At 33.0% G+C, this 12,881-nt stretch overlaps 1 protein-coding gene across 2 annotated transcripts in view; it reads right to left on the reverse strand.

The window, feature by feature from the left end:
• Positions 1 to 12,881, reverse strand: part of eRF1 (eukaryotic release factor 1) — a 114,172-nt gene that overhangs the window by 19,197 nt on the left and 82,094 nt on the right. Inside the window, exon 7 of one of the 2 annotated variants that reach the window (XM_066392437.1) lies at positions 7,356 to 7,365. The exons of the other annotated variant lie outside the window; for it this stretch is intronic. The gene's annotated coding sequence lies outside the window, so the exon portion shown is untranslated. Of the gene's footprint in view, positions 1 to 7,355; positions 7,366 to 12,881 lie in introns of those variants that run through there. 2 annotated transcript variants of the gene reach the window in all.

Here is a 12,881-nt window from a genome sequence, read left to right on the forward strand (position 1 = left end):
TTTTTTCAAACGGAAAGGGGGTCATGTGACATACCGTTTTAAAGGGAATTTGATTTCCTTTTTAGTGAACTACTTTTTATTAAAATCGGTTCAGTGGTTCAAAAATAAAATACAAAAATTTAATAAGTTTGTATGTGGTGTTGTGTGTAGGACCTCATGGAACATACATATTTAAAAATATTCTCATTTACACAGGGTACGCAAAAAAATATATGTAAACTTATGTTGTTTTTTTTAATTGAATACCCTATAGTTTTTTACATATTTGAAATTAGAAGAAGAAAATTCTAGGAGATTATATAAATCTCATTAAGCCTAAAACAATACTCCTTGAGAAATTTAACGAAATGTAAAAATATAAGAGTTCGGAAAACATTTTTTTTCTAAGTGAAATGAGTCACTTAATTACTGTTTTTTGACTGGTACGTTTTAACAACAAACTATTCTTGAAATTGAAGATAGTTTTTTTTTGTAATTTAATATAAAGGATGAGCAAAAATGTTAATTACATCTTGCCCACTTTTAATTTAAACGGTCCGCTAATCGTGGCGCAGGAAAGTAAACGTCAATTTGACAGAGACGTTCTTTTGTTTCTCTATCAACTATATGTCATTTTGGTAGTTGAGCGTTTGTCATTTATCGCTATGGAGTCGTATGCGATTGAACGACGAATTAAAGTTATTCAAGAGCACTATAAATGTGGTGTAAAAATAAAAAATACGTTTCGCGCAATACGTGATTTTCTCGGTCGGCATAACCGTTCAAATCAGAGCACAATCGACGGTTTTCTCATTCGGTCAACTCATTCGGTCAATGATCTACCAAAGACTGGCAGATGAAAAAGTGTTCGTTTACCAGAAAATATCGCTGCTGTGAAAGAAAGTGTCAAGGGGGATCGAAAATTAAGTGTAATTCGTCGATCACAAGAATTGAGAATTTCATCCACCAGTTTACGCCGTATTGTGCATAAAGACTTGAGTTTACATGTATACGAGATTCAATTAACACAAGATCTCAAACTAGCAGATCATTTTACCCGTCGTGTTTTCTCGAATTGGCTCATTGAACATCGTGCAATTGACGTCACTTTTTCATCGAAAATCATCTTTAACGATGAAGCGAATTTCACATTACATGGGACAGTAAATAAGCAAAATTGCTGCATTTGGACCAATGAGAGTCATAGAGAATATCGAGAACAACCGATGCATCCTCCAAAATTAACTGTTTGGTGTGGTCGAAAAGAATCATTGGTCCTTATATTTTTGAAAGTAATAATGAAAATGCGATTACTATGAATTCTGACTGATACCGTGCCATGACAAGTAATTATTTTTTTCCGAAAATTAATCGTATCAACCTAAAGGACCTTCACTTTCAACAATATGGTGCGACATGTCACACAACGCATGCAAACATTGAGTTGTTGAAGTCGAAATTTGATGAACACGTAATTTCGCGAAATGGAAATGTGTCTTGGCCTGCTCGTTTATGCGATTTGATACCAGTCGATTTTTTTTTGTGGGGATTTTTGAAAAGTAAAGTGTACTTCAGTCATACAGCTACCATCCAAGACATTAAAAATAATATTATTGAGGAGATAAATGCAATTGAAGCGACCACATTGGAAAATGTCATGAAAATTTCGATCATCGTATGGACGTCTGTAAAACAAGTCGTGGTGAACATTTGAGTGATATTATTTTTTATACATAAATGGCATAATTCAAAGTTCAAATAAAACATGATCGAATGTGAATGTGAATCAATATTTTTTGCATTTTTAATTTTACATTTGCTTTTAATTTAAATTAATAATTTTACTTTCCTGAGTCTATTTTGGCGGGCCCTTTAATGTATCTCCCTTATTTTAAATGAAATGCATACATTTTAATGCATTCGTCAGAATTACTAACTAATACTCTTTAAAATAATACTAAGGTGTACCTATCTTTAACCGTTTCCCGCAAAATGAGATTTTATTTCATTTTAAATAACATTACATAAAACGATGCATTGTTAGAGCATGCTTTGGATTGGTTTCCATGGTTACAAAAACATTAGACTGTAATAATTCTTGTCATATTCAGTATCTGTGATGTGGTTGCAATTAGATAGGGTTCTAGCACATTTTCATCGAAAGATGAGAGACATTCGTAATAATTTACTTTCTCAAAAATGGATTGAACGAAGAGGACCTCGATTGTGGCCAGCAAAATCGCCCGATTTTACTTGCATGGATTTCTTTCCGTGGGAATATATTAAAGATATAGGTTACCAAGAACCACCGATAACGAAAAGAAATATGAAAACTTGAATTCGGAATGCTTTTAGAGAAATCACACCAGAAATGTTATTAAAAGTTAAATTGTCTTTATAAAACGTATTGAACTTTGTATCCAAAATAATGGTCGACATTTTGAATTTATATTTTGAAAAATTTTACAATTTTACAAAATATATTTTCATATTTTGTTTATTCAACTTTGTTGTAATAAAAAAAATACTTTATTTGCCGTTTTCTCTTATTTTAAAGAGTTTCCTGAAAATGTGGAGTTTCAATTAAAATGAAATACCACTGTTTAGAAATTTTTGCAACTATAGAAATCAATATAGGACATTTCTGGAGAAATATTGGCACACACGTCTCTATTCTACCAATAAGTTCATCGATCGAATTTTCCAGAATGTGAGGGCTGAATTTGAGAATGGACTGTTTTATTACCAGGGAGTACAAGGTGGACATTTCGAACACTTATTGAGATAATCTGTACCATTTTCACTAAATGTTTTTCTTTAATAAGTTGTTGTATTTTATTTTCTCTCCAATCGCTGAACCGATTTTAATAAAAAGTAGTTCGCTGAAAATTCCCTTTAAAAGGGTATGTCACATAATCCCTCTCTCCATTTGGAAAAATTGCGTTGACAGCGCCCTATCCGAGGGTGTACACGTGACACATGTCATTTGTTCATGGGAATGTAGTAGATGTGACCCTAAATCGAACAAAATTTACCCCAAATCCATATCTTTCTCCGTTCAAAAAAAGTAAGGGGGGGGGGGGATTTTTAACGTCTGCACCGTATAAGTGTAAAAACAAGTGTCCGAATTCCTCTTATTGGGCCACCCTGTAGAAACAAATTTTTGAGCGTTTTTTTCCTTAAAATGACAGGAAAAGATCTCTAGAATATTCTAGGAAAAGTGGAAAGCTGATTTCAGGTTTTCTCCTTTATTATTTCTTGCTAAAAGTGCGATGACGTCAGGTCGGTCGGAGTGTGCAAGTAGTGGAGACTTTTAGATGGCCCGAAATTTTTTTACGTGACTCTTTTTCTTGGATTTTTTGCAAATCTTAACAATACTGTATTTGTGGGACTATAACCGCTATAAAACAGTTATATAACGGTTGTGTGCGTAGCCTTTATTCGTTGTCATATGTTGAGCAGCGTGAATCCGAGCAGTAGGTGTTTATTTCGCATATCAAGTAGGAAAAAATCGCACGATAACCAACGGTTTCGACCAAATCGGCCAAAGAAGCGTAGATATTTCGGAAATCAACTTGATGCATTGGACGCTAAAATTAGGAGGATGACGATAAAGAAGGAGCAGGGACCGGCAGAAAGACAAGCGGAGTTAGTGCATCGGCAAAAAAATAAAATAAAAGCAACTGCAGATGATATTTACGTAAATTACTTTCTGCTATCGAATTATTAAATTTATAAGTGTTTTCCCCTCAAAATCAGACATTTCTGTGTATAAAAAGTGCAAACAGGAACAAGCGATCAGTCAGGCGAGTAACCGAGAACTGGCTTTTAAAATTGGTGTAAAATGTTTGTCTGGCACTGGTTTAATCAATTTAGGACCGTTCGTAAACAATGTCTATGAAATAAATAGACGAGTTGTTATAGTTATACGTTTGCTGGATGTTGCAAGACAAGGCATTAATTTGTTTTGCGGCTTCATAGAACTTGGCCCCGGAATAAGCCAAAGTGCCTACGGTAATTCACTGCCTAAAATTTCTATAAAGTCACCCTCATTTTTATGCATTTTTAGTAAATAACATGCCACTTTCTCCAAGTTTAGATATTTACGACATTTTTTTCTCGATGCTGCACAAATGGAATTACTACTACATCCGAAGTGTTTACGATTCGCGTTTCTTTACTTTTTTTTGGAATTATTGCGGAATACCAGCACGAAATTTCTATAAAGTCATTTAGTTTTTCACAAAGTTTTATGCAGCCTGTATACAGGCTGTCCCGGATAAGAGTGCACTCTACAGGGATCTTGTAAACTAAAAGAAATAGGAAGGTGATTAAATTAGCGAAAAATTGCACCTTTTTGTGTTCTGCAAAATCATGTCTTCAAACTTGAAAAATTCAAAATAGATCCGAGGTTATTTGACAAAAACAGATTTTTCTTGATTTCTTTTTTACGACTTTCTGATTGTGTTTCAAAAGATATTTTAAAAATAATTTTTACGTTTTCATTGTCACTTTTTTTCCTTTACAAGATGGTGTTTTTAGATTTTTGATTCGACGTTTCGTTTCTTCGAAAGTGTCATCAACTTTGTTATTTTAAATTGTCAACAAATTTTATTTTACGCTCAGGAAATTCTACTTTTTTTCTGAATCCAACGATATGCCACACTTATGATTTATTAAATGATTTAGTCCAAAAATCTCACTCTCATTCATCGGTAATATATGATTCCAACAATATGGAACTCCTCCTCATAATTCTAGATGTAATATTGAATATTTAAGAGGTCGTTTTCAAAATAATTTAATTTGTATTAACGGTTCCATAAACTGGCCACCGCAATCTCCCGATATTACACCAATGGACTTTCCCTTCTGAGAATTCTTTAAAAATGAAATTTACTCGAAGGCTTTTCAAAATAATGAATTGAAGGTTGCAGTTCGATTTGCAATAAGATAGATAACTCCGGAGGTTTTAAATAGTGTTTTGGAAAAAATTGTTAACCGGTGTTATTTATGTTTGGAAAATGAGAATGAAATGTTTGAACATAAAAAAATAACTTAAAACAATTTTTTTGTGTTTATTTTCTTATTTACTAAGTGGCAAATCTAAATAAATTATTTTCAAAGGCACTCATGAATGTCAAATTAAAGTTACGTTATGTTGGAAAAAGAAAAATTCGATTTTTTTCATTAAACTATTTAATAAGTCATAAATGTGATATATCGTTGGATACAGAAAAAGAGTAGAATTTACTGAGCGTAAAATAAAATTTATTGGCTACTTAAAAAAACAAAATTTATGATGGTTTCGAAGGAATGAAACTTCGGATCGAAAATCTAAAAATACCATCTTGTAGAGGAGGAAAAGTAGCAATGAAAATGTTTAAAATTATTTTAAAATATTTTTTGAAACAAAATCAGAAAACAGTAAAAAAGGAATCGCGAAAAATCGTTTTTCTCAAATAACTTCGGTTCCATTGGGAATTTTTAAAATTTGAAGATATAATTTTGCAGAACACAAAAAGGCGTAACTTTTCGCTAATTTAACTATCTCTCTATGGCATCTTATGATTTACAAGATTCCTGTAGAGTGCATTCTTATCCGGAACATTCTGTATGTATGCAAGTACATATTCAGAAATAAATTAATTTGTAGTTTAATAATTAAATATTATTTTTTTAGCAGAATACCACGAGGTAAATTATTAGCACTTGAGGAAAAAGCAGCAGTCCATACTTTTAAAGAAATGGTGCTCTAATCGCGAAATTACATTAAAAATTAAGAGATCTCGAACGAGAATTAACAACTATAGTAACTTAGGTGAAAAGTATGGAGAGAATTATTTTAAGGGCGATAATAAGAAATTAACTAAAAGGTAATATTTACTGTTGCTAAGAACAACAGCAAAAGAGACCAAAAGTGCTGCACAACTTCGAGCTAATCTGCGGCTGCCAATCACTACAAGACGTCTACAGCAAATTTTAAACGATTCTAAGCTTTTTAAATAGAAGAAAATGTTACAGAAACCAGCACTAAAAAAAAACATAAAGAAGCAATACTTGAATTTGCTCGAAAGTACATGTCTTCGACCCACGAATGGCATAATGTTATTTTTTCCGACGAGAAAAAATTAAACTTAAATGAACCAGATGAGCATAAATATTACTGGCGTGATTTGAGAAAAGAAAATTACGTGGCTATAAGTCGTAACTTCGGTGAAAATTCATTGATGATTTGAGTTGCAATTACATCCAATAAGAAAACTCTTATTTGCCGCATCAACCGTAAAATGAATTCAGTTATTTATACTGAGTTACTAGAAGTTGTTCTCATACCCTTTTTTGAAGAAATCGACAGTATAAATTTGCTATTTCAAGATTATAATGCTGCAGTGCATACATCGAGACACACAAAACAACAACTTTTTGAATACAGCATCAATATTTTGACGTGGCCAGCCTCTTCACCCGATCTAAACTCAATCGAAAATCTTTGGGGGATGCTTACACGAAAAGTATATAAGAATTGTAAGCAATATAACTCGATTTCTAAATTACAGGCATCGGTAAACGAAGTGTGGACCTCCATCGGCTTTGACGTATTACAAAATTTAATTTGTTCAATGCCTAACCGAATTTTCAATGTTATTATTAGGTGTACAACTTTGCTTCCGCCGTTTTTTTTCCGAATTTCGCGATTTTATTGTAAAAAACTAATTATACCTTTAGGATCCAAAGTATTGTCCATCGCTGGCCACTACTTTCTCCCATCTTTCGGGCAGCATACGAATCCCGTGTTGAAAAAATTGGACATCTTTTGAAGCGATCCACGATTCTATCCAATTTCTTACTTCTTCATAAGACCGGAAGTGTTGGTCAGCTAGCCCATGTGCCATGGATCGAAACAAGTGATAATCAGAAGGAGCTAGGTCAGGAGAATATGGCGGGTGGGGTAGGACTTCCCATTTCAATGTTTCCAAGTATTTCTTGACCACTTGCGCAACATGGGGTCGAGCATTATCGTGCTGCAAAATCACTTTATCATGTCTCTCGTTGTATTGCAGCCGTTTCTTTTTCAATGCTCGGCTCAAACGCATTAATTGGGTTCGATAAAGAGCACCTGTGATTGTTTCAGTTGGTTGTAACAGCTCATAATATATTACGCCGAGTTGATCCCACCAAATACAGAGCATGATTTTGGAACCATGAATAGACGGTTTGGCCGTCGACGTGGAAGCATGGCCGGGATATCCCCAAGTCTTTTTGCGTTTGGGATTATCGTAATGAACCCATTTCTCGTCCCCAGTCACAATACGATGCAGAAATCCCTTCCGTCTTTGCCTTGCAAACAACTGTTCACAAGCGAACAGACGCCTGTCAATATCTCTTGGTTTCAACTCGTACGGCACCCAATATCCTTGCTTCTGAATCATTCCCATGTCTTTGAGGCGTTTTGAGATTGTTTGTTGAGTCACTCCCAATGATTGTGCCAATTCTTGTTGACTTTGACACGAGTCTTCGTCAAGTAATGCTTCCAAGTTCGCATCTTGGAAAACCTTCTTTCTTCCACCGCTATGTTGGTCTTCGACGTGAAAATCACCGTTCTTGAAGCGCTGAAACCACTCACGACATGTCCTTTCACTAATAGCGGCTTCCCCATAAGTATCTGAGAGCATTCGATGAGCCTCAGCAGCAGATTTCTTCATATTGAAGCAGAAAAGTAAAACCTCCCGCAAATGACGAGAATTTGGCTCGTACACTGACATTTTCAATTGCGAATAACTTTATGATGAAGACACAAATAGACTAATATTTTTATGAGGTTATGTTAACAGGTGCCCAAGGCTCCTGCATGCCCACATGGGGTTATTTATTTCGATCATTACTTACCGCTACATACATCTATTCAAAAACGGCGGAAGCAAAGTTGTACACCTAATAAAAAAATGGCAATTATATGAAATATTAATATTAAAAAATGACGAAACTTTTTATTTCTTGTGTGTTATTTTTGTAAAATATTTTGGCTTTATGGAAATTTCGTACTTTATCTTTTCTAAAAATTTCTTTTTCATGTTTTTGTTATGGTATATACTTATATTATCCATGCATTTATGCATATTTTGTTCTAATAACTTAAAAGCAAAAAAAGAAACTACATCTTCATTATTATAGAATAATCATGAAATTTCATTAAAAACCGAGTAGCTTTGTGGAAATTTTGTGCAGCGCATCGTGAAGCATCTCCATCACTTGGTGGAAAAACTATTAAACCTTTCGTGATAGGAGGCAGTTAACGAGGAGAAAATAGAGAACGAGAAGGAGAATCAGCCGTTGTTGAATTTGAAAATTTCATGGTTCATGGAACCGAAGAGAATTCTCTTCACTCTACGGTGTAACGTCATTGATTGGCTATAATATTAGCAAAGTAATCGATCTACTAGTGAAAGATATGTACTGCCAAGTGGGCACATGGTTTCGGAGAGAGGAAACAAATCCGGATTACCAAAAGACTATAGAGGGGTGTCCTATAAATCACATTGGATCAGCCGGCAAGATGGAAGTAGATGGGATTCGCGAAATGTTTCTTCGATCCGAAAAACGTTATGGAGTTCGATACGGCACGTATACATACAGAGTTATTCACGTCATGCTATACGGAATATTGCGGCAAAAGTATTTAATATTTTGAATTTTTTTTACGTTTATATTCTAAAATTATTTTCCTTTTATACAGGGGGTTGTAAATAAACAAAAAATATCAAAGTTATGTTTTTCTTAATGGAACGCCCAATATACAGTAGGTCAAAAAAAGTATTCGTACACCTCGGCGAATATCATACATCAGCTATTTTGAGAGACTAAAAATGAAAAAGTTTGAATTTTTAAAAAATTTATTTATGCAAAAAAGGATAATCTGTACATACAAAAGAGAATAAACTCACAATGCCTCTTTGGTCATAAAGAAAATTAACATTAAAGTTCTCCAGGTATACCCAAAAAAGTATTTATACACTATAAACTTTTAACTTTCATAAGATTAACAAATAAATAATATTTTAATTAATATCTGGTTAGATGCCCTTTTGCATCGAGAACAACTTGCAAACGTCTCGACATCGATTTCACTAAGTTATTTGTGATTTCTTCTGGCATTTTATCCCATTGCTCTAAAATTGCATCGCGAAGCTACTAGCTGTTGGATATTTCCTTTTTTCTAATCCGCCTCTCCAAATGCTCCCATAAATGCTCAATCGGGTTGAGGTCAGGTGATTGTGGAGGATTCTTAACAAACAAGGAGTACTGTATAACAGCCATTCTTGGCCTAGGTTCGACGAGTGCTTGGGGTCATTATCTTGTTAAAAGTAAAACTGATTCCCCAGACCAATTTTGTTAACACTAGATTTTAAATTATTGGTTAGGATATCCTTGTAGCCGAATTTATCCTTCGATAAATGTTATGTTACCCACACCCCTAGCAGCCATACACGCCCAGACCATCACATTTCCACCGCCATGCTTCACTGTTGGCTTTAAATTACGCTTTCTCATTCTTTCCCGGGCATTCGCCACACTGTTTTGACCTCATCAGATCCAAATAAGTTATATTTACTCTCATCAGAGAAAATCACCTATTTTCAAAACTCAATGGGCTTATTAACATTCAATTTCAAATCAAAATAACATTCAAGCGCGAATAGCAACCCGTTTCTATGTATTTACGTACTTCATTTATCCATGGCTTCTTTGCGGGTCTTCTACCATTATATTCCCATTTTTCTTATGTGACACCTAATTATCTTGGGATGAATTTGTGCCCGGTGGTCTTCTCCAATCTGCTGCGAGATATGGGGCACTTACATCAGATTGGTTTTTAATTAGTTTTAAAATAAAATTCTCATTCCGTTGAGCTATCTCCAATGACCTTCCAGAGCACTTTAAATTACTTACAGATCCTGTTGATTTATACTTCTTAATGATGTACTGAATTGTAGAAAAATTTATTCCAACACTTTTCGAAATATTTCTATAAGATTTCTCATCCTGATGAAGTTTTGCTATAACTTTTTTGAGGTCTGCGTTAATTTCTTTATTTTTTTGCCCCATAACGGCCTTTCAAACCGTACTTTTCGACAAAATATTCTTAAATAAGCCAACAGATATTTATCGGGTGCTAGTAGAATTTGAAAAGAAGAATGTCTTCCAAAAATACCAAACAAACAAAGTGTATGAATACTTTTTTGGGTATACCTGGAAAACTTTAATGTTAATTTTCTTTATAATCCAAGAGGCATTATGAGTTTATCCTTTTTTATATGTGTAGATGGTCCTTTTTCGCATAAATGAATGAGAAAAAAATTCAAATTTTTTCGTTTTTAGTCTCTTAAAATAGCTGATGTATGATATTCGTCAAGGTGTACGAATATTTTTTTGACCTGTATACTTTTTTATACTAAATACTGTAATACTTTTTTGACTGTATTAGTACCGTTTTAGATTTCTTAAGAAAAATAAATGTTGGTTTGATTAAGATTTACCTATCCTAACCTTAAGGATTTTAAAATAATTAAGATTTTACAAAAATGTAGTGCAAATTTAAAAACTTTGAACACGAAACATGAAAATTTAGATATCTTATATAGCGTGTCAAAAAATAATGTAAAATGGCTGTATCTTCTTCTAGAGATACACCCTTTGAATCGTTCAATTTTTTTTGATTTTGCAGATAGGTCGTAAACGGCTATATGGATTATAACGAAATTTAGTGTAGAATTTTTCTGCTTTTCGAGGCACATTCGATGGGGGTTATTATTCTAAAACAATCAGGGATAATGGTCAATTACTAGAAAGTCGAATGCGAAATACACCAGAACTTTTTTATTCGCTCAGAAAGACGGTTGTTTTTTTTAACCAAATTCCTGGCCTGTTACGCAACTTTTTAATATTTTTTATTGAATTTTAATTTGGAGCCTCAATTAGACGAAAAAAAATGTAATTTTTTTCTTCGATTTCTAGAAAACAAGCTACATTGAATGCGATACCATTGTTGTGTAATTGACTAGAATGCCGTCACCAACTCAGCTCATTGTTGACAATGTCAGTGAACGCATAGCTTTCAGAAGGAAATATAAGCATAAATTTCAATAAACAATTAATTTAATAAATGCTCAACACCATCGAATACAGATTCAAGTGTCGACAAAAATTAAATCCCATTCTTCCCAACATCATTGAATTATCGCGCATTTCATTATCTGCTTGCAAAATTCGATTTCTTAGGTGATCTTCACTTTGAATAGGAACTGATTGTAGAATATCCAGATTTTAGTATGCTGCCAAGCTTTACTTAATATTTTCTATTTTGTGCCCACAAAAATAGAGCCAATTTGGACAGCAAAAAATTATGAAAACTTAAAAATTTTTAAAAACTGCTGTTTTGATGTATTATGAAACTCTGTTGAAAAAGAAATCATGTTCACATTTCATCACCTATAATAAAATTGGAGAGTTTTTGCGTAATTTCATTTTATAAGTTCATGCCGGAATAGTACAGCCCTAATTTTAGGCTGCGAACATGAATGCGAATTCTTTTTAATAAATATAAATACTTTTTTCTTTAAGTATGTATGACTTATGTCAGATAACAATAGCATTTTGCTGGTATTTCCCTTTTCCACAGATATGTCTAACATATTCGCATTATACCGTAGAATTAGGGATGTACTATATCTTTATCAATTTATAAAACGAAATGACTCAAAAACTATGCAACTTTATTATAGGCAATTAAATATGAACATAAATTTTTTTCGATACAGTTTCATAATACATCAAAATAGTAGAGTTCCATTTAATATTTTTAAGTTTCAATAATTTTTTGATGTTCATGTTGGCTCTATTCTCGTGGACAACATAAAAAATATTAGGCAAAGCTTGGCAACATGGACCTTTTACCGTATTATGACAAATAAAAGTTACAAAATACCTTTCCGTTTGTTAATTATTTGTAATTCTGCAGACATCTGCATGTCATTTTCAACATTAAATTACATGTATCTTGAAAACTATTAATTCTAAAATAGTCAACATATTAATAAACTTGTATTAAAATTGAACGTAGAATCCAAAAATGTAATAATATATAGGGTGTTCCATTTTAAATAAGCAAACATCTATTTTTGGTGCAACCGGAAGCGTGACGTCATTGAAAATATTTTAAATGAGGTCGCCCCAAGACTCTTATCGAACCACGAAATTTTTGTAACTTTACTATTTATAGTTTTCCCAAAACGTCTAATGGCGGTTCCACCCTGTACAAAATTGCAAATCACACGACACAGTAATTTCTGGAAAAAAAAATCTTAAAAAACAAGCGTTCTATACAGGGTGGTGACGATTTCAATGTGTTACTATTGGGATCTTGAAAAGTAAAACAGATAGAGAAACGGTTAAATTAGAGAAAAGTTGCCCATTTTAAGGCCTTCTCACATGAGCTTTTTAAAAAAGCAAAATATCCTGTCATTTTTGAAATATCTGAAAAAAACTAAAAATCGTCGATTTTGTTTTTTATTGCTTTCTTTGCTATTATAAGGAGTAGAAATATGAATTTTGGTATACATACTTAATTCGATGAAAGGAATAAATTGACATTAGAATAAAGACAGTACGTGTTATAATTTTAAAGATACAGCATCCAACTTTCGTTTTTTTATGGAGGCCATATTTCATTTTTATACTTTTGGATAGAGCGGAAAATTTCTTTTACAACACATTACAAAATATTTTCAAAAAATCACATTAAAAAAATTCTAATCGCTTTCACCATTTTCACTTTTGATAAAGATATTTTTTACATCGGGTGAGCCATGAGAAAAAAAAGAACTACTTTGCTGTGACGTTTA

This window comes from Euwallacea similis, chromosome 8 (genome assembly GCF_039881205.1).
Source record: "Euwallacea similis isolate ESF13 chromosome 8, ESF131.1, whole genome shotgun sequence".
Classification (NCBI taxonomy): Eukaryota; Metazoa; Arthropoda; class Insecta; order Coleoptera; family Curculionidae; genus Euwallacea; species Euwallacea similis.